Source organism: Melanaphis sacchari, unplaced genomic scaffold (assembly GCF_002803265.2).
Source record: "Melanaphis sacchari strain LSU unplaced genomic scaffold, SCAv2.0 Contig31_pilon_pilon, whole genome shotgun sequence".
Taxonomy (NCBI): Eukaryota; Metazoa; Arthropoda; class Insecta; order Hemiptera; family Aphididae; genus Melanaphis; species Melanaphis sacchari.
Window position 1 is genome coordinate 683,411 of NW_020271193.1, and position 20,011 is coordinate 703,421.

A 20,011-nucleotide genomic window follows, 5' to 3' on the forward strand; every position below is an offset into this window, starting at 1 on the left:
TAATATAATACTTATTAGCAACGATTTTAAATCATGAGTTAGTTTAAACATTATTAAATCTAAAAAAATCTAAGAACATATTATAATAAACATTAATTTTTTTTTTTGCTATTTAGTGTTTCAAATGTTCATTATTTGTCTTAACTCGTTTATTTAATACTCTATATTATAGATTATAAAATAAATTTGTAATGAGTTATGAGAGCACATCAAAAATAAAAATGCATAAACACACCTTCATGTAATTATGAAACGGTCAAAAAACATATGTGAATTTTACAGATTAATAAAGCGATAAAACAGTTCAAATACCTATTATGATAGAATAAAAATTATTTTTCGGAATTATTTTTTAACAATTAATTCGCTCAAAAATGCAAACTATTTAATAAACTAAACATACTTATATATATACAAGTATATATGTATATTATTAATATATATAATTCGATTTAAAATTAACAATTTATTTATTATTTCAGTATGTCAAAAGCTATCGCATAATTAACTCGTACGGTTAAAATGTAATTATTTTATTATCAGACGAAACTAAAAGCACTACCTATTGAATATTTCAGAACCTTATTAATTTGATACCCAAAATCTCAAAACTCACCTACGAAAATACTAATGCATGATATTGCTGAGAACTTTTATTAATGACTGTGATAGGTTAGGTGTTTTCTGTCCTAATGAAAATATGACAACGTGAAGTTAAGCCAATTGTGATACTAAACTTTTCAAAAAAAGTAACACATTTTACCTTTCACCAAATTTTTTCTAAATATTTAAGTCTCATCGACATATAATATTCAATACTATAAATATATCTTAATACTATTAATATTAATACTATATTAAAAATTATAGTTTTTCAATAGCTGATACGCGTTTTAAAATACGAGTAAATACTACACATAATATTTTAAAACTATAAAGTAACCTTTAATAGTATGACCATGTGACCAGCGTTTAGAATTTTCTTGTTATTCACATTGAATTGAATAATACTGTTTATGTAAAATGATTTCACTAGTTATTAATAATAACCCTCTAACCACTCAGAGAAGTAAATAAATATATTTTTAACTATTCGTATGCGCTGTAATAATATGACCTAACCATATGGATTCCGCGGAATACGAATACAATATAATTTTATTGTACTTTTAAAACTTTAAATAGAATATTCAATAGACAATCCAATTGTGTATTTCGTTAATATCTTGTCATAAAAGAAAATAAGTATTGTTGGAATCATAACGCGCTAAAATATCCTTCAAAGTTAGTTATCAACACGCATAAATTAACATTTGCAGCTACTTGCAAAAAGATAAAATAATTCCAAGTAATCCAATGTGCTTGCAGCACACTGGTTGAAAATCGCTGAGAAGACGTTTGAAAATATTAACGATGACAATACATTATTCAACAAACTCGTTTACAGACTGAATTATCAAGCATGCTCACCTACGTATTGTTCTTTAATAACTAATGAATTTATTTAAATTCTGATTTTTGAAACTTTTTAGTGTGATTAGGTAAGGTTTTTATTTTTAAATACTTATCTTTATTATACCAGTCAAGAAGTGTTCTGTGATAATACGTACTTCTTTTTTCAAACAAGAATTATCCTTTTTTCAGTAAAATTTAAAACCGATAATTATTTTTAAAAATATTAATGTATTATCAATACAATTTGAACGAAATGATACCATAAGATATTAAATTTAAAAAACTAAGGTTTTAAAAATATAAAATGAGTATAATATTATAAATAGCATTTATTATAATCTAAAAATATTTACAGATAATTAATTTAATTACTAAAATGTTCAAATCATTAAAGCCCCCAAATCTCCAACACATCAAAATCATCAAAAAAAGTCATTCAATAAACAATTTCTAGAACAAAAAAATAGTGATTCTCATTTTAAAAAAAAAAGTTGGTACTACCAAAAGATACTTCTTAAATGGTATAACAAATTTAAGTATTTGAAACTTTGGTCCTTGATTATATTTCAATGCTCTAAAATCAGAACTGTATTAAGTTCATCAAAGAAAAAAATGTAGGTGAGTATACTCGTACATGGCGAATCATTCTGTAGATCAGGCGTGTTTAGCATGAACTTGGAGGGTCTCACGCAAAACTGACAATGATCACTACCTATATAATATCGTATGTGTACGTGTGTGCGTGTGTATGTGTGTGTGTGTGTGTGTGTGTGTGTGTGTGTGTGTGTGTGTGTGTACCCAGCATCTGCCTCATCGTCTATCACGACGGAGTTTTGGCGGTGATGACGCGCGTGACGTCCCGCGATTTTATTTTTATAATAATATGCCGCGAAGTGATGCACATTGGCCCTGCTGCCCGGCGGCGTCGCGTGTAGCGGTGAAAATAGCGTCCACACACACACACACCCGCGCGCACGCACACACACACACACACACAAAAGCGCACGTAGTTTTTGGACGGAGTTTCTGGAAAAAAAAAACAAAAAATTACACACTATGAAGAAAATCCACCGCGAAACATTATTTTTATAATTATTAATGCGAAGAAAACCAGTGTAATAATGATTATAAGTTGCACAACGGCCACAACGTCTGCGTCGTACTATACATCGCATTAATATGTTCCGCCGACGCCGACGCTGCTCTGCTGCGGCCGCAGACAACAATATATATCCGCGCAATCGATCTACAACTAAACTGTGGTTTTTACATTTCTTATTTGCTGTACCGCGTGTATTTAATTCGATCTGGCCGCGAAAACAATTTTTTGAAAAAAAAAAAAAGTCTCTTCTACTACGAAAACAATAATCAACACTATCTACTACAACAGTGAACATTTTAACACTCACCCTGCAGTGGGACAACCGCAAACCAAAAGATATTCGAACCGGACGCGGTATTCGATCCCGAGATAAAATGTGGCAAACAGCGAGTCAACGGTTGCACGACGACAACGACAACAATAATGTCGGTGCCTTTCGTGTCGGTGAAAAAAACGTTGCGCGAGCGATGCAGCGTCGGTGTCGTCGCGGTCGTCGTGTGTCACACCGCGGCAGTCACACGGTCCGGCGCGGATCCATCAGGTGGTGCGACGGCGATTCGGTAGCGAAAACCACGATCGTCGTGGGTAGTGGTGGCGTCGGCCGAGTTGGACGCGGTGGCAGTGATAACGGTGTGTGAGTGTGCAGTGTGAATTAGGAGTGTGCCGATGGTAGTGACGATTAGGGTGGTGGATGTTGGGTGTACCTCTGAATATAGTGCGTGTGTTTATGTATACAATTGACGCGCACACAACACGCGCGCACCACCGGTCTGGTACAGTTTGTAGAGCGGCAAACACGCGCGCGTACACGTACACGACGACTGACGCGACGTGCCGCCCGTACGCGAATGATGTCGCCCGCCCGCTACCGTCCGCCTAGTGTGCCTATGGTCACCATGGAGACTCAGGTTTTCATCACCGCGTGTGCGCTTGTGCCGCCAGACTTGTTGATGTCTCGCGGCGGCGGCGTGCGTATACATTGCCGCCTGCCGCGAATGTAATACGCACCTGCTGGTCCGACTGTCGTTAATGCAATATGCGCGTGTCGTAAATGTATAGGAGCTAGGTACGTTTATCGTTATGATTTATACGTGACTAAATATATAAAAGCAATGATCCATGACACCTATGAGTTTCGACTCACCTCACGAGACAAGAAAAATCCTATTATACCGCATCCACCCGTAGATCGAGTTATCGGACTTGGGTCCAAACCGATGAACGAACACTAAACACTGCAATGTTTCAAGCATGATCTTTAACGCGGGTACATAAACTTTTTAAATACGTAAGCATCTCTGATGAAAGATTTTTTTTAAATCATGAATCGGTTTATCAATATTTTATCAAATAACTTTTTTTTTGTTATACAAATTTGTTTACAATACATGTCATGTTAATAAAAATTAGAAAAGTCACTTCAAATAAAAAAGATACAATAACTCAACTATCTAAAATAATTATATGCTTTTTTAAGTATACCTAAAAATTACATTATTGAACAAGTATGTTATGTGCCCTGCATAACTGAAAACTGCACCATAGTGTCACAGGCCACAGTTTTAAAACCGCTTGTTTATGTTATTTACCACCAAAATTATAAGAAACATGTACGTATTCGTAAACTCTACATACACCACCTTATTTCTGCAGACTTATGTTCAACCCCTTGATACTGGTTAAGTATAAAACAATTCCCCATTTAAAAAATGTATTATTTCACCGAAAAAATTCTTTGTGAGGCGAGGAATATCTGAGAGGAGTTTTCCATTTACGTTCTGATTATGCAGCGCTATTATTATGACAACATTGTTATTAGGTAAATTGAAAAAAAAGATTACTCTGCAATAAGCAAGTAAATTCACCAGTGACAAACTATCAATGTCTGATAACAGTGAATTTCTGACTATCCGTCAGTTAGCTAGACGACAGAGTGTATACTCCGTTAGCAACCACATAATTGCATACACTAAAAAGTTACGAAGCGTTGGTAACGTTGGCTTTTATATTATTCAACGTTTTCTAAAATCTAATTTTCTCTACTAACTCTTATATCGAACATAAATATTTTTAGAACAACAGAGTTTTGGTAAAAGTATGTATAGATGCTTGTATTATTTCTTTTAAACTTGCAAGTTGCAATACTGTAATACTATAATAGCTTGAAATTTCTATCATATTCACTAAACGGATATTAAGGTTACTTAATCATTTTTTTTTATATTTCTAGATGAGATTGTATTGATACCTCTCCCACGATTTCTTTGCCAAATATATTGTCTCGATATTTCAAAAATCAAAATAGTATTATAATATAATTTTAATTTTTAAAACAGTTTTCAATCTGCATTTTATATATTATACGTTAAATATGCTAGTATTCTAAATTCTAATCATATTTTCATTGGATATTGTATCTGGTGCATTTAATTAATACGTATATATTATATATGTATATGTTACGAGCAAAATATACAATTTGAGCATTTTCTACAATGCCGGGGTATCTTATACAATGCCCGGGCATTATATAAAATTGCCTTCTTATAATGAGCAATATAGATAATATAATATTTGACAGTAAAGTATTATAAAAATATAATGAATAAAATATACTTATACTATAATATTTATATTATAAGAAAATAAAATAATTTATTTTTATTTTTATATCACTTATTTTTGCATGTACCTATTGTTTCCGAGAAATTTTTTTTACCTGGTAAAAAATGAATTATTTAAGTTTTTTTTTAACAAACTTAAATCAGCATTAAACTTTTCCATATTTTAGTTATTAGTTAATACGCAATTGAATTACACTATACAAATGATTCGTGGTTACTAAAAAGTTAATTTTACAAAAATTAACCCAATAGGCGCAACTAGATCTCTATAAAACGAGTTAAAACTAGTAATGCCTCACAGAGCCATGGTATTTTACTAAAATAATAACAGTTAAGTATAAAAAAATAAGGAGTGCTAAAACCCTTTTGCACCCACCTAGTTGCGCCACTAATAATCGGTATTGGTAAAAAGTCTTATCGATTATGGTATTATACAATAAACTTCTCAATCATAATATATGTCACATTTAATATGTGAACTTTCCAATTGTAAGAAAATCGGTAAGAACAAACAAAAAAATATACTAGCTAATCCAAATTTACAAATAATAACCAGTGCTTGATCTGGCTCTGATATTTTGACAATAATTTACCATTAAATATTATATTATCTATATTGCCCAATATACGAAGGCCATTTTATATAACGCCAGGGCATTGTATAAGATGCACGGACATTATAGAAAATGACCAAATTGTATATTTTACAATAAGATAACATTTACACTAGCTATACAGCGCCAGTAAATTATTATAAATAACGCTTTTAACAAATTGGTTTTTTTTTCAGATTGTGTATATAAGACTACATTTTCAAAGAATTATACCCTAGGCATCAATAACAAATCGTTCATTATACAATTCAGTAAAGTGAAACAAAACAAACTACGGCGCGAGTACAAATCACCATTAGACTAATTACCTACCTATAAGGTTTATAAATATAATGCGATACCATCTAGTCATCTAGACTATTGTAGTAAAGTGTCACAAAAAAGTAACGATTTTTTTTACTAATTATTGTATTACTTTATCAAATTCCCGGTGTAGGTGAGTTAATTCCTGAGACCAATTTTATATACGAGTTGATTCCCGGGTCACGAAGAGGTATGTACGAGTCGATTCCCTATTTTCGTATATCAATATAAAATGTAAGAGCAATTATGGGACTAGAAAATCTAAGAAAACGCAAGAAAAAGTACTTTTTTAAGAGAAGTGATGTCGCAGTATACTGACAATCTCATCAGATACCAATTTTTAAAAACAATGTATTATAAATTTTTACCAAATGACTAAACTTTTTTAATAATAATTTTTACCTCATAACTAATTTTTTTTTAATAAATAATAAATATAATACAATACAATAAATAATTAATAAATAAAAATATGAAAAACTAAAAAGAACAACATTTTTGAGAAATTTGTCAGCCAACCTCCTCGTGGTGTTTTTTGGGTTACGCTGATAGATTTAATATTTGAATAAATATTGAAAAAAATATATGATGACCAGGAAATCAACTCGTACACATATCTCTTGATGACCCAGGAATCAACTAAATTAACAACTTATGAAGAACTTAGTATTAAATTTTCAAACATTTTTATACAGCAAATAATTTTCAATCGATTAAAAAAAAAAAAAAATTTTGTCTTTAAATACCTTAAAAATAGTTGAAATATTTTGATAATTTAATGGTAAATAGAAAATGATGATATAAACATTTTGAGAAAATTGAAATGTCTTCAATAATTTGTCTTCAAGTTACATCAAAAACACATGATCAATTTTGTAAAAATTGAACTTGCGTAAAATTATCATATTTTCAAAAATATTTTATTAATTTTTCCTAATTATAAAAATAAGTACTGGAAGTTTTTAAGTTTTATCTTTTTAAAATATAAATTAGATCCAATTTAATATGCACCCATTTTCAAAATTAAAATGGTTTTATCAACAACTTATCTTACTTATCGTGTACTCGCTCAGAATCTAAAATTAATTTCAAACTGTAAAAAACTCGCTTTTATCTAATCACTGTGACCGTACTCAAATATATTTTCAGAAATTTTATTGAATGAATAATTAATACAATTGACAACAGATAGAAAAAAAACAAAATAATTAATATTTGTAAAGCGCGGTTTTTTTTTTTTTATTATTATTATTGTTGTTGTTGATACCCCTTCTCTAATATAAAATAAATAATATATAATATATATAATAATATATATATATATATATAATATATAACCTCCGTCCGCAATCGATAAATATCCGTCCGATTACAGACACGTAAAAAATATACGTTTTTCTAAACGCCAAGCACAGCATTTGGTACCCGGAGGGGTTGCTGTTTGTCACGATACGTCGAAAAATAGTGCATCTATCGTATGTAATTGACTCACTTAGAAAAACATTTACGGAAAATGTACGTACTACATTATTAATAGACAATAGGTAGAAAATTTAAACCTAAATCTATATGGTCTCGCTGCTGTTAATATTTCAAGAAATTTACTGACTATTTCACTCATACACTCTATGCATTGCAACTAATACTAATATTACTATAAGTCTTTAAATTATAAGGTAGGGTAAGATGGAGTCATCAACCTATATCGGTCATTTTTAAGAAATATCCCAACCCTCTTAGTATTGAAAAGTAGTAACTCAATTAACATATAATATTATGTAAGCTTATATTTTCTACTAGGGGTCGCAACATTAATTACAACAAAAATGTACTATGCTAATTCGGTAAATCCGTGCTATATTATACGTGCGTAAAATAAAAACAATGATTGTATAACAGGGTTTTAGCCATCTTGAGAACTAATTTCACATCACTCCTTGAAGTTGTTTATATATAAATATCAATAAATATACATTTTTATTTTACCCCCCCCCTCCACCCACAACATAAATATCTGTACATAAATAATAAGTCTCTATAATTAGAAATTAGTAATTACTACGAAATTAAATGATTACCATAATAAAAACAACAGATAATAGAATATAGTAATAAAGGTATTAGTATTGATTTTTGTAATGAATTTATAAACAACACAAATTATAAATTTAAGAAAATACTATAAACGTAAGGTTAGATTAACACGTTATTGCGATATGCTAAGATACTCAACTATATACTCGTATTACTATACATACCAATTATCCTTTTAATATTTTTATCGTTTCTACATTTATATAACATACATTTTAATATACTATTATATTCAAAACAAAATATAATACCATTAATACCTACTGTAATTGTATGCACTATTCTATCATAAAGGCTTTATTCAATATTTAGTTTATGTCTTATGGTTACAATTTACGCATTACCCCATCACATAATATTATATCAAAACATACTACAAAGACAACTTTTAAAATTTATTCGAGTATTATGAACATAGAAATAGAATAATTATAGTAATAAATATTAATAATATAACTTGTTATGAACATTTTTTTTTATTGGCCTACTTTTTTCATCTCGTGAAGAAAAAAAATAATATTTACATTTAAAATAGAATGTTTAGCTGATATCTACCGAAAATGAAAAATTTAAATATTTTATAGGTAAGTAATAGTTTATTTTTAATATAAACATTGTAATTTAATATACAATACTAATTATGTCAACGGTAATTCTTTAGGAATGTGAAATTGAAACAGAACTAATAAATAGCTACATATAAATTATTTTATACTAAAAATTAAAAATTATCAATTATTTAACACACTTAATTCGTTAATTAATAATTTTTTTATCATAAATTATAATACGACCTATTTCGTTTTATTTATTCCTAATTGGTATATTTATAAGTTGCCTATGCATTGAAAATATTTTTCAATAACTAATAATGTTGAATTAATAAATTATATCTATTATGTTTTTATTCTCGTGCTAAAGGAAGAAAATTAAATAAAAAAGACCTAGAGGAAATTTTCTAAAAATATGTCAATAAACAGATAAAATTGTTTTTAAATCGTTTAGATGATAATATTATGTTAGTAAAACTGTCAAAATATTTGGAATTAGCATTTATTAAGTTTATTTAATATAAGACGTGTTTTAATGGTTATAATACGAGTATAGTCTCCAAGAATATAATGATATATTTAAATACAGTTATTATATATAATTTGAACCAGTATTCGTTCGATAAAATATTTATAGTCATAAATAGTGAAGGATTTTCAACATTTTTGGGAAGGGAGAGGTCCTGAAAAATAATGTTTTTCAAAGGCATTGTATTAAAAAAAAAAAAGTGTGCTAAAAGGACGAAAGCGGAAATGTAAGATCTTATTAAGTTTTTTTTTTTACCACTACTAATATCCTTATGTGACATGAACCCCTATAAATCCATTACTAGTCATAAAGTATTTAATTATGAGTATCCATTTAAATTGATACAAACAATAATAAATACAATATTATCTTTTTTTTTTCTTGATTTTATTTAAGGTCGGCAACTATGGCCATTAGCTGTGCATAGGAACAGTAGGTTTTTAGAGTAAGGTTTGGTTAGTAGAATTGAAACACGTATGTATACATGCGTGTGTCATGGATTCGTCACTAAAAACTCGAGTAGTCACCTATCCGAGAGCTAGCGACGCCGGCCGAAATGCTTGACCTCAGAACACATTAGTGACTAAAGCCAACCACCGAGCCACACCAGGCCACTACAATAATATAAATTATAAATAAAATTTATAAAACCAAACTAATTAACAATATTTATTTATACAGATACCTTTAATTAATATTTACGTTAAATATGTTTATACTAGATAAATATTATTTAAAATATCAACGTGCCTTAACATATTATTATAATTGCGAAAAAATTAAAGACTTTATTGACCATTGTCTATTTATAAGTTTTAATTTTTTTTTTTTTTTTAACATCATGTAAGCATTATATTAATATTTTATACTTATTAATCACAAATTATTTTTTAAATAATACGAAAATAAATTTTTAAAGGTTTTAATTGTTAAATTCCTTTTTTTTCAAAACGTGGTATAATTAATAAAATATAATGAACATTAAACTTAAAACTTTGATAAGATATTATAAACATTACTTAATAAAAACATCTTGTTATTTAATACAACGTTATGATTTCAAATCAGTACCAAAATCTTAAATAATAAAAATGATATAGTTAAAAAAAAACTTGATTCATAAATTATGTGAATTATTTTCAAATAACAATTAAATGAAACTACATAGTTCAAATATTAATGGCATTTATTGGTAGAAGAGGGTAAAGTGTATGATTATGCTGGTTATATTCATTTAATCTAACTTAACCTAATAAATTTAATACATAGTAGTCATCTTAAATCTTAGAACCAAAATATGAAAAAAAATTATTAAAGTATATCGTTTGGGTTCTAGTCACTCTATGATTTATGATCAATACAAGAAAGAGAGAAAATAATACGTTTTTCCCTTTCAAAATAAGAACACTATTAGTGGTTCAGATACCCTTCTGACATTGTTGAATAAAAGTATTACCACATAATGATCTACACAAGAAATAAACTAATAGTATTATTCGCACAAAAATAATATATTGTGATAATACTCGTCCCTACTACACAGTAAACAAAACGTAAATGTCTAATCAATTTAAAGTTTCAGCCTAATTTCCAAGTAAACAAATATTTCATTGAAAAAATTATTTTTGTGAATAATAGTCAAATAATACATTAAGAACAGACTACAAAGTAAAGTACAGTGTTTTCTTTGATTACTCTCTTTTCAACTTTTATCGTTCTCTGTTGCTGGATAGTGGTTCTGGTTATCACGTTCCCACTAAAGGAAATCCAATTGATAATATTGTTCAGATGTATATTAGATATTAATCATTTTGTTTATGACTATTAAACGAAGTAAATGTGCTTATTTTAATATACTTTATATGATATAAAATTAAACAAAAACTATTGATTATATTTATCTACGTTTCATAATTCAGTGAATCATATGACATTGTAGGAGTAAAAACGTTTATTGTAAAATTTTCATTATAAGTGAACATAATTCCAAAACAGACACTCCAATAAAAAAAAAAAAAAACGCTGAGCTTAAGTCAAAATTTTAAGTACTTGTTTTTCTTTCATGGATTTAAGCGATATTGTTGAGTTATCTTACTGTGCTTTAGTTGCTGAAGTACTTAAAGGCCTTTCAAACATTAGATTTGATCCTTCGCCAGTACCAGATACAATTCCCGCCTTACTTTTATTCAAATGTTATTATCCATTATCTATTCCAATTCATAACTTATTTTCTTTGTCCTTAAAATTTTTGACGTTATTAATTATCGTCCTATTTCTAAACAAAATGCTTCACCGAAATTATTTGATAAACTAGCTAGGAGAAAGATGTCTAAACCGTTTAAAAATATTTTAGTAGATGAACAACATGACATTCGAAAATCAAAATCAATTAAAACTAATTTAATAGTATTTTATTCCTATTTAATCAATGTTGTAAAATCGGGTATTGGGTTGGTACTTATAATTTTTATATGAACCTTAAGAAGGCCTTTGATTCTATTGACCCTGGTATTTAATGTAAAATAAAAAAAATTAATATTAATAATCTATTATTGGTTCTCTTCTTATTTATTAAATAGGACTTTTAATGTTAAAATTGGTGGTTTTTTTTTTATGGAATAGTAAATTTGCTTTATCTAATGTACCTCGGGGTAGTCATCAATCCTCCCTTTTATTTCTTCTATTTATTAATGATGTTGATTTTAAATTTAAATCGTTTAAATATCTATTGTTCGCCCATAATCTATACCTAGGATTCAAACCTATTACAAAGTGATCTTAACAAATTTTCGGAATGATGTGACAAAAATGGTCTTACCATCAACTATGATAAATGTAAATGTATTTCATTTAGTCATTAAAAGAAAATAATATTTTTCCTTATAAGATTAATGGTTTTTTTTATAATATTTAACTATACTATTCGTGATTTAGATATATGTTATTGTCTTCTGACTAAACATTAAATACTCATTTTAGTTAATATATAGTAAGGTTTTACGTGTTATGAAGTTTATCAATAAGATTAATTTTTCTGATTTTATAAATATCAAGTGTTAAAAAAAATGTATTTCTCTCTTGTTAAATAGATTTTAGAATATTCAATAACATTATAATATTATATTATTATATTATTATATTATTATTATTATTATATTATAATATTTTATAATTTAATGGACAAACTTGAAAATATTCAGCATCGCTTCTTGAGAGAAATAGCTTTTAAGCTAGGTAAGACTATTATATATTATATATTTGAAAGTTATAGCCAGAGAAATTGAATTGAAATTATTAACGCTTATTTAATTATGTAGCATTTATATTTATAAGGTAATTAATGGTCTATATTAATATATTATAAATCGACATTTCCTACAATGAATTTAATAAAATCTTAATCATGAACCGTATTAAAAATTCGTCTTAAGAATCGTGCATAAAATTAACCACCACAAACTGTTCATTGTATTAAAAAATTGGCTTCTGAGAAACAATACCAATCATCACATTAATTTTTTTAATATTAATTCTAAATTCTAAATATAAGTAACCTAATCATTATAATTATATTTTAATATTAATCTGTGATGTAATAATTTGTGTATTATATTATAATATATTTGTAATAAAATGAAATATAAATAATATCGTTTTTTTTTTTTTTTGCGGCCCTCGATGTTATTATGAAAGTGTAATTGGCCCGCAAACTACAAAATTTTGAACCACTCTGTCTTAGATATGTATGTAGTACTATAGGAGTGGCCAATAGGTCAATCTCGAGATTAATTCGAATCGATCGCGACACCTTTTCAGATTTTCTTGAATTTTTGAATTTTTTTTTAGTAAATTAATGTACCTTTGTATATCCCACGAATATAAAAATTTGATTATAAAAAAAAGCAATAAATAACTATAAAAAACGAGATTATACACTGATATCAAGTAACAATCATAGGGAAAACGTGAGTTGGGTCCCTGGATATTTAATCGCTTCAATTAAACACGAGTTGAGTACGCAGTGTTATAAGATACTACTCAAATTGGGTCCACAGTAATATTTTATCTTAATGTTGTTTATAACAACGATAACACTCGAGTTAAGTCCACGGCAAAAATAACCGGACAACATAACCGTCCGCCATCATAATATAGCTTTGTAGCTGTTAAAGATATCGACGTTCATGTAAACCGCATAGATAAAATTGTTATACAAGTGGAAAGTTTACTCGGTTAAATTTTGTGAAAGATGTGTATATTAAATTTCTTCCTTGGTTAGAAATAAATAATTAACTATAAAAAAAAATAATTTTTTACAATAGAATAAAGTAACGAAAAAACAGAATTTTTGGGATACTTTCTATCCAACCTCCACAAGGTGTCTCCTGAATAACACTAATAGGCTAACAGTAACTCAACTTAAGTTTGCATTAAAACCGTGTAATCGATAAAATAAGCTAGGACCCAACCATGTACTGGATAAAATTCGTTAAAACCCAAATCGTGCCATCTTTCAAATTTAGGACCCAACTCGAAGTTATCCCTATAATATAGGTAAATAGTACTATTACCACGTAATCTGATGAATATACTTCACCTAATTAAAAGTAGTAGTATAGCTATAGTAGTAATAAGTTAAAAGTAATAATTTGTAATCAAATATATTAAAATACGTGTTTTGTGAAACTATGAAACTATACGTTAATAATACTTATTTATATTTATAAATATTATATAATATATTTTTTTGTTTATTGACAACCCTTTTTTTTTGGACGATCGTGACTGCCTAGTAAAACTAGAGATCGATCACAAGTCTATGAAAGTTGGCCACCCCTGTAGTAGTAGTCTTAAGTTTGTATTATTTATATAATTTTGTCTATACTTATTACCCCTTTATGGTATTAATTTTAATAAATAAATAAAATAAGTTTAAAAATTATGAACATTATAAAACTATAAAAGAAATAAATAAAACGCATAATATTATAAAATATATTACTTTTTTTTTATTATAATATATTTAACTATCTTCACTTCTTGCTAATACTAAAATTTATTTTAATATTTGATTTCTGATCATAAAAATAAAAATATAATCTATTGGAAAAATGAAGATGATAATTGGTATTTATATACAAAAATCCTTATAGCTATAAAAAAAAAAAAAATAGTCAAACATTACGATAAAGTTACAGCAGAAACAATTTTAGATTTTTAAAATCTCGCTCAATTAATCATCTATGAATTTTCTTGCTTTAAAAATAAGAAAATAAGTGCTGGTCAATCGAATTCATCAGTCAAATATAGAAAATACATTAAGAAGCGCAATAAAAAAAAACTAGTGGCATGCTGTTTTTTTAGATACAACTGTGAGTGCTATTTGTCGTCAATAAATTTCTATTTTTTGTAACTCTAAGTAAGACCATTTTGGAAAATTTATGGTTTAAAAAAAAATGCTATAACATTTTATTCAAACATTAATCCGTGTACAGTAAGTCAAAAGGCATTAACGCTAATAATCTTCATTAATCAAATTTCAAACATTTAATAATATTATTTGTTACAGCTTTTTCGAGAAAAATATAAATAATATAATTTGTTAATCAATGAGTGTAAATATCTATAATTTTTATGGAACAATATGTATACTAATATAATAAACAATTATAAATAATATAGATAAACAAAAAATATTATATATTTATAAGTTTTACCAAATATAATATAAAGTATAAACAAAGATTATGTATAAAAGTGAAAATTGAATTAATTGTAAAAAATATTCCTAACATAATACCTATTTGACCTTTTTTTATATTTCATAAAAGACAAAAAAATGATATAAATCTGACGAGCAAAAAAATCAAAACGTTAAAAATTGTGTTGTATACGAGCGAATCAGCTCTCATGAATATTTCTCTTGTCTTAAAAAAATAATAGAATATACAATACAACAACTCCAAAAGCGTACGTTAATATAATATACTACATTTTTATAGGTATAATATATTACATATAGTACAATCAATGACTAACAATATAATTACATTTTACAAAAAAAACTAAAGAATAAATACTAAATAAAAATGCATAGGTATACCTATGTATTATATTATACACAAAAGAAGCGTGGTAAAAGAGCCTGCAAGTGACACTCCCTGTATAGCGATACACTCGATAACAAATCTTATTACCGCTGTACATGAGAAAAAAAATATACGTGATAAAAATTAAAAACTTCTTTAAAATGTATAATATATTTATTATAATTTATTAGAAACAATGAAATTATTATAAAGTGCATTATTTGAACATTATAAAATAAAATATAAGACATTGCAATAGTTTTATAAAAATGTATGTATATGTATAAAAAAAATATTACCATATATTTCCCAAACCGCTATACAAGCTTCAAAAACTATGACCTAACCTTATCTAGCGATTCTTTAATTTTAACTCTAAAACATATCGTTTTATTTTCACTCTAAAAAGTCAATAATGATTTATCTTATTTGTTCTTAAAAAGTTGAAAGCTTCCAATTTGCATTAAACATTGACTTTATATAATAGGTACTTATAAAAATTATTTGTTCTATTTTTTTCAGAACTAATTCTTAAGCATATTAAAAATTTAAGTAGAAGCAGAATTATTTCGAATGCAACTATTTATATCATTGCTTTAAATTATGTAATTATATTATACACCAAATCTTATGATGAAATGACTGAAGTAAGATAATAATGCTCACTACCAGATTACCTAAATTTTATATACAAGGCTTTTATTTTTTATTCTTTATTTGTAAATTACATAAATTCAAAAATTATTTTAGTTAAATTAAAAATGTTAGTCTTAAATTTCTAAAAAATACTAATTATACGTTACTATAAAATAAAATATAATTTAAAAAAAGTTAATTTAATTCAAAGCTTATGATTCTTTTTATGATATATCCTTAAATAACTATATAATATATATGCAATATACGAGTATACACAATAATTCATAGTTAATACAATATCAAAACCTACATTTTCTAAAATAATTATTATCATCATTAACTATTTTTACTAAATTTTTTTCTAAATTATATTTTTTATAAAAAAATAAAAAATAAATAAATCTTGATCATTTTCTTCCAATATTAAAATTTTAAAAAAGATCAAAATTAAAAAAAAAAGGTATGTAAGTGGGTACCACCTCGCTGTACATCAGGGTGTAGAGTAACAAAACTGCGAAAATTTTCGAACTATATAGTAGTAAGAAATTTATAAAAAAAATTTTCATTTTATACCAAGTTATAAAAATTTAATGCAAAGTTCATCAAAACTATTTAATACTAAAACCGTAAAATATACAAAACATCTATAAAATTATTTTTTAGACATTTTAAGTTAAAATTTAGTTGAAATTATTTAGTTATACGATATATAGCAATGTTCATAATTTTAAAACATTCGTGAAAACGATTTTCTCGTAAGTATATAATATTATCATTAATGTTACTAAAAGCAATGAATTTTTGATTTATTTTAATATATCTATTTATACTATCATTGATTATAATTTATAATCAACAATACTATGGAGTATGAACATATCTACCACTGTTTTACAGTATTTGTAAAAAAATAATATTGATTTTTAGAGTTATATAAATTGATATAATATGCTATAAATACATATTAATAAATACAATATTTTCAGATAAAATTATACCAACCTACCATAATATTAAAACTAAATAAATGACTTAAATAGCTATAAAAAAATATATCGTGTAATATATAGTTTGTGATATACACCTACAAACCGTCTCCACTCAGAATCGTTTTTCTTATGTAGTTATTATCATATATCATTGAATTCAAATTTAACATACCTATAAGGTGTGAACTGTGAACTAACGTTTTACGGATACGCTACTTATACTGCTTAGAAATAAGAAAATACTACCCATAAATTGACTATTTGATAAATTGATTATTATGTAATAAATTCAACAAAAACAATTTATTTAGGTATTTAATATCTATTCTGCTGTCTGTATGGTAAGGAAATTAAAGGCGCGTCTACTGTTTACATGGTATGCAAATATGAAATACAGCACACGCAAATTCATCACATGTATGAAAAACAGAGATAATGTGGATGTGTTTACAAATAGTACACACACGCGTATTCCATGATTGCGATAAAAGTAGTACATCAAAAGTATTTAAAACGACTATTGGACAGGGTTTTTCATATATTTACTGTTTGCTCGATGGTGATACTTAATACTTATCCTACGTCAGATGTCATTTTGTTGATGTATAGCTATTCTATTTCATGCTTATATGCTATGTGGACACGCCTTTAGGAAATAATAATAAACTATTTTGTTGAAAATACCAGATAAACTGTAATTTGTAAATAATTTATTTTACAATTTTTAGTTGTTAATTGATACGTTTTATGTATTTACAATTTTAAAATAATAAATACATTTTTTACTTTAATAAAATTCTTCCCTTTGTTATGATTTCTAATAAACCGCGATAGATACTCGTCCAATATAGTTCTTATCCGCTAAATTTTCCATATTACCCGAAATATTACAATAATAAACGACAAAGACGCTGTTTTTATTTTATTTTGTTTGTCCGATTTTCTAATATAAAATAGAATCATATATTTATAACGAACCTATAATTATTAATTGAGATATAAATTGTAATATACAACTTGAAAAAATATAACTATTATAATAACTTATATCAAGCTCGAATAAAGAGAACCATTGCCCCTGGACCCACAACGGATATCAAACAATAGTGAACCTTTGGCGGATGATACGTTTTTTTTTTAATAAATCAGAAATATTTGGATAAAATAAATTAACATTCAGCTATAATATAATATCGATAATAGACAATAATATTATTATTAAGCTATTGTAATATCGAAAATATCGTCTATTTTTAGTAGTATAATTAGGTAAAGAAATGGGAACACCTAAATAGCGAATATGGAGAATACTATCGATTACCAATTTATAACGGTTGAAACATTATTATAAGCCACTAGGCAGACACAGCCAGAAAATTATTTTTTTTGCGAGGGAGGAGGGGGGTCGAAATAAATTTTAATGCAATTTTCATACATAATTGATACAATAAACCTTTTACTTTATTTTATAAACTGACAAATATTTTATAATATAATACAATCTATAATTATTTAATATTTTTAACTAATGTTTAAAATATAAATGTTCTGTTTTTTAAGCCATTTTATACAATACTTCGTTTATACTCTATAGAGATAGACGGCTATCCGCGATAAAATAATATTCGAAATTCAACTATTCTGCAGTGGTTTAATTTTAAACCATAATACAAGAAAATATTTTTGAATAACACGTACTTATTTAATAACAAGGTATTTTATTTTGATTTAGATCATAAGAATTATGATTGTACCTATATACCGGTACACAAAAATTTGGGGGAGGTCTAGACCCCATGGACCCCCTTCTCTGGATACGTGCCTACCAGTAGAAACTATGTAGGTATAATCGTTAACCAAACAAATTTTAGTAACATTGTTTTTCAATAAAAACAAAATAACAGTTGTTATAATATTACAGTGTTAGTGTTTTGTTTTACAAAGATTATAACTTATATGTATTGAAATTTGAAGTATATTAATATTATTAATTTTGTAAATTTGTAATTTTAAAACCGATTATGATTTATGAATAGTTATAAAAAGTATTTAAACGGTGCTCAGAAAAGAAAAAGGATGATCTTTTAATGACATTTGCTTCTAAGTGCAATAAAAGAATGGATTTTTCTCTTGATGAAAGTAACAATTAATCAATTACAAATGTTATAATTACAAATCATAGTAACTAAAATGAAAATATAAGCAATAAAACTAATATCAATTGTAACTATTATAAATACTTTTAAATATTACCTAACCTAAAATAATGAACACATTTATACAATAATATTTGAAACTTATTATGTATATGTCTATTATTTAAACACTTACATTTAGTAAGAATGTATTTAAATTATACCTATATAATAAACATTTTCAATAATTATGTTAGACATTGTGGATGGTACCTATCTCTTAATGACACAATTGTTTAAAATAATCCTTTTATACCAAAAGAAGACATTACTATTAATATTGCTTGTAAGTTATATAAGTTTATAAAATAATAAATAATTAAACAATTACCATAATATAATACATTTTTTTAAATGATATATCAAAAATATTTCCAGTAATTTAAAAGATCAAATTAATTTGCATGTTGACTTAAAAGAAACTGTAAAGACTCAATACTTATTGCATGTACCTACCTATTAAATATAAATTAATTATAGGTACTTATAATTTAAATTTAGAATTATATATTTAATTTTAGGTTTATTACCAACCAAATAAAAATAAAATAATTTAGGTTTTAAAAATACTAATTTTACATGTAAGTATAAAAATTAATTTTTATTCAGTATATCCAGTGTTCCATGTTTTATTTTCAATTTTTATTATTTTTTAAGCTATTAAGAATACTACAAATATTAGCACAATACATCATGAAATTCATGCAGATATTAATAGATATCAATAAATCAAATGACAATAGTATTAAGATACTGTATATCAACATCACATAATGTGTAAGAGAGATTTAAGATTTAAACTTATTGATAATCACAGAATTGAGTAA

General features: G+C 26.2%; 1 protein-coding gene across 14 annotated transcripts in view; it reads right to left on the bottom strand.

Moving 5' to 3' along the window:
• Window positions 1–3,388, bottom strand: part of LOC112596436 — a 285,374-nt gene extending 281,986 nt beyond the window's left edge. For all 14 annotated transcript variants that reach the window (XM_025342112.1, XM_025342124.1, XM_025342122.1 and 11 more), the window contains exon 1: window positions 2,865–3,388. The gene's annotated coding sequence lies outside the window, so the exon portion shown is untranslated. The remainder of the gene's footprint in view (window positions 1–2,864) is intronic.
• Between the last annotated feature and the right edge of the window lie 16,623 nt (window positions 3,389–20,011).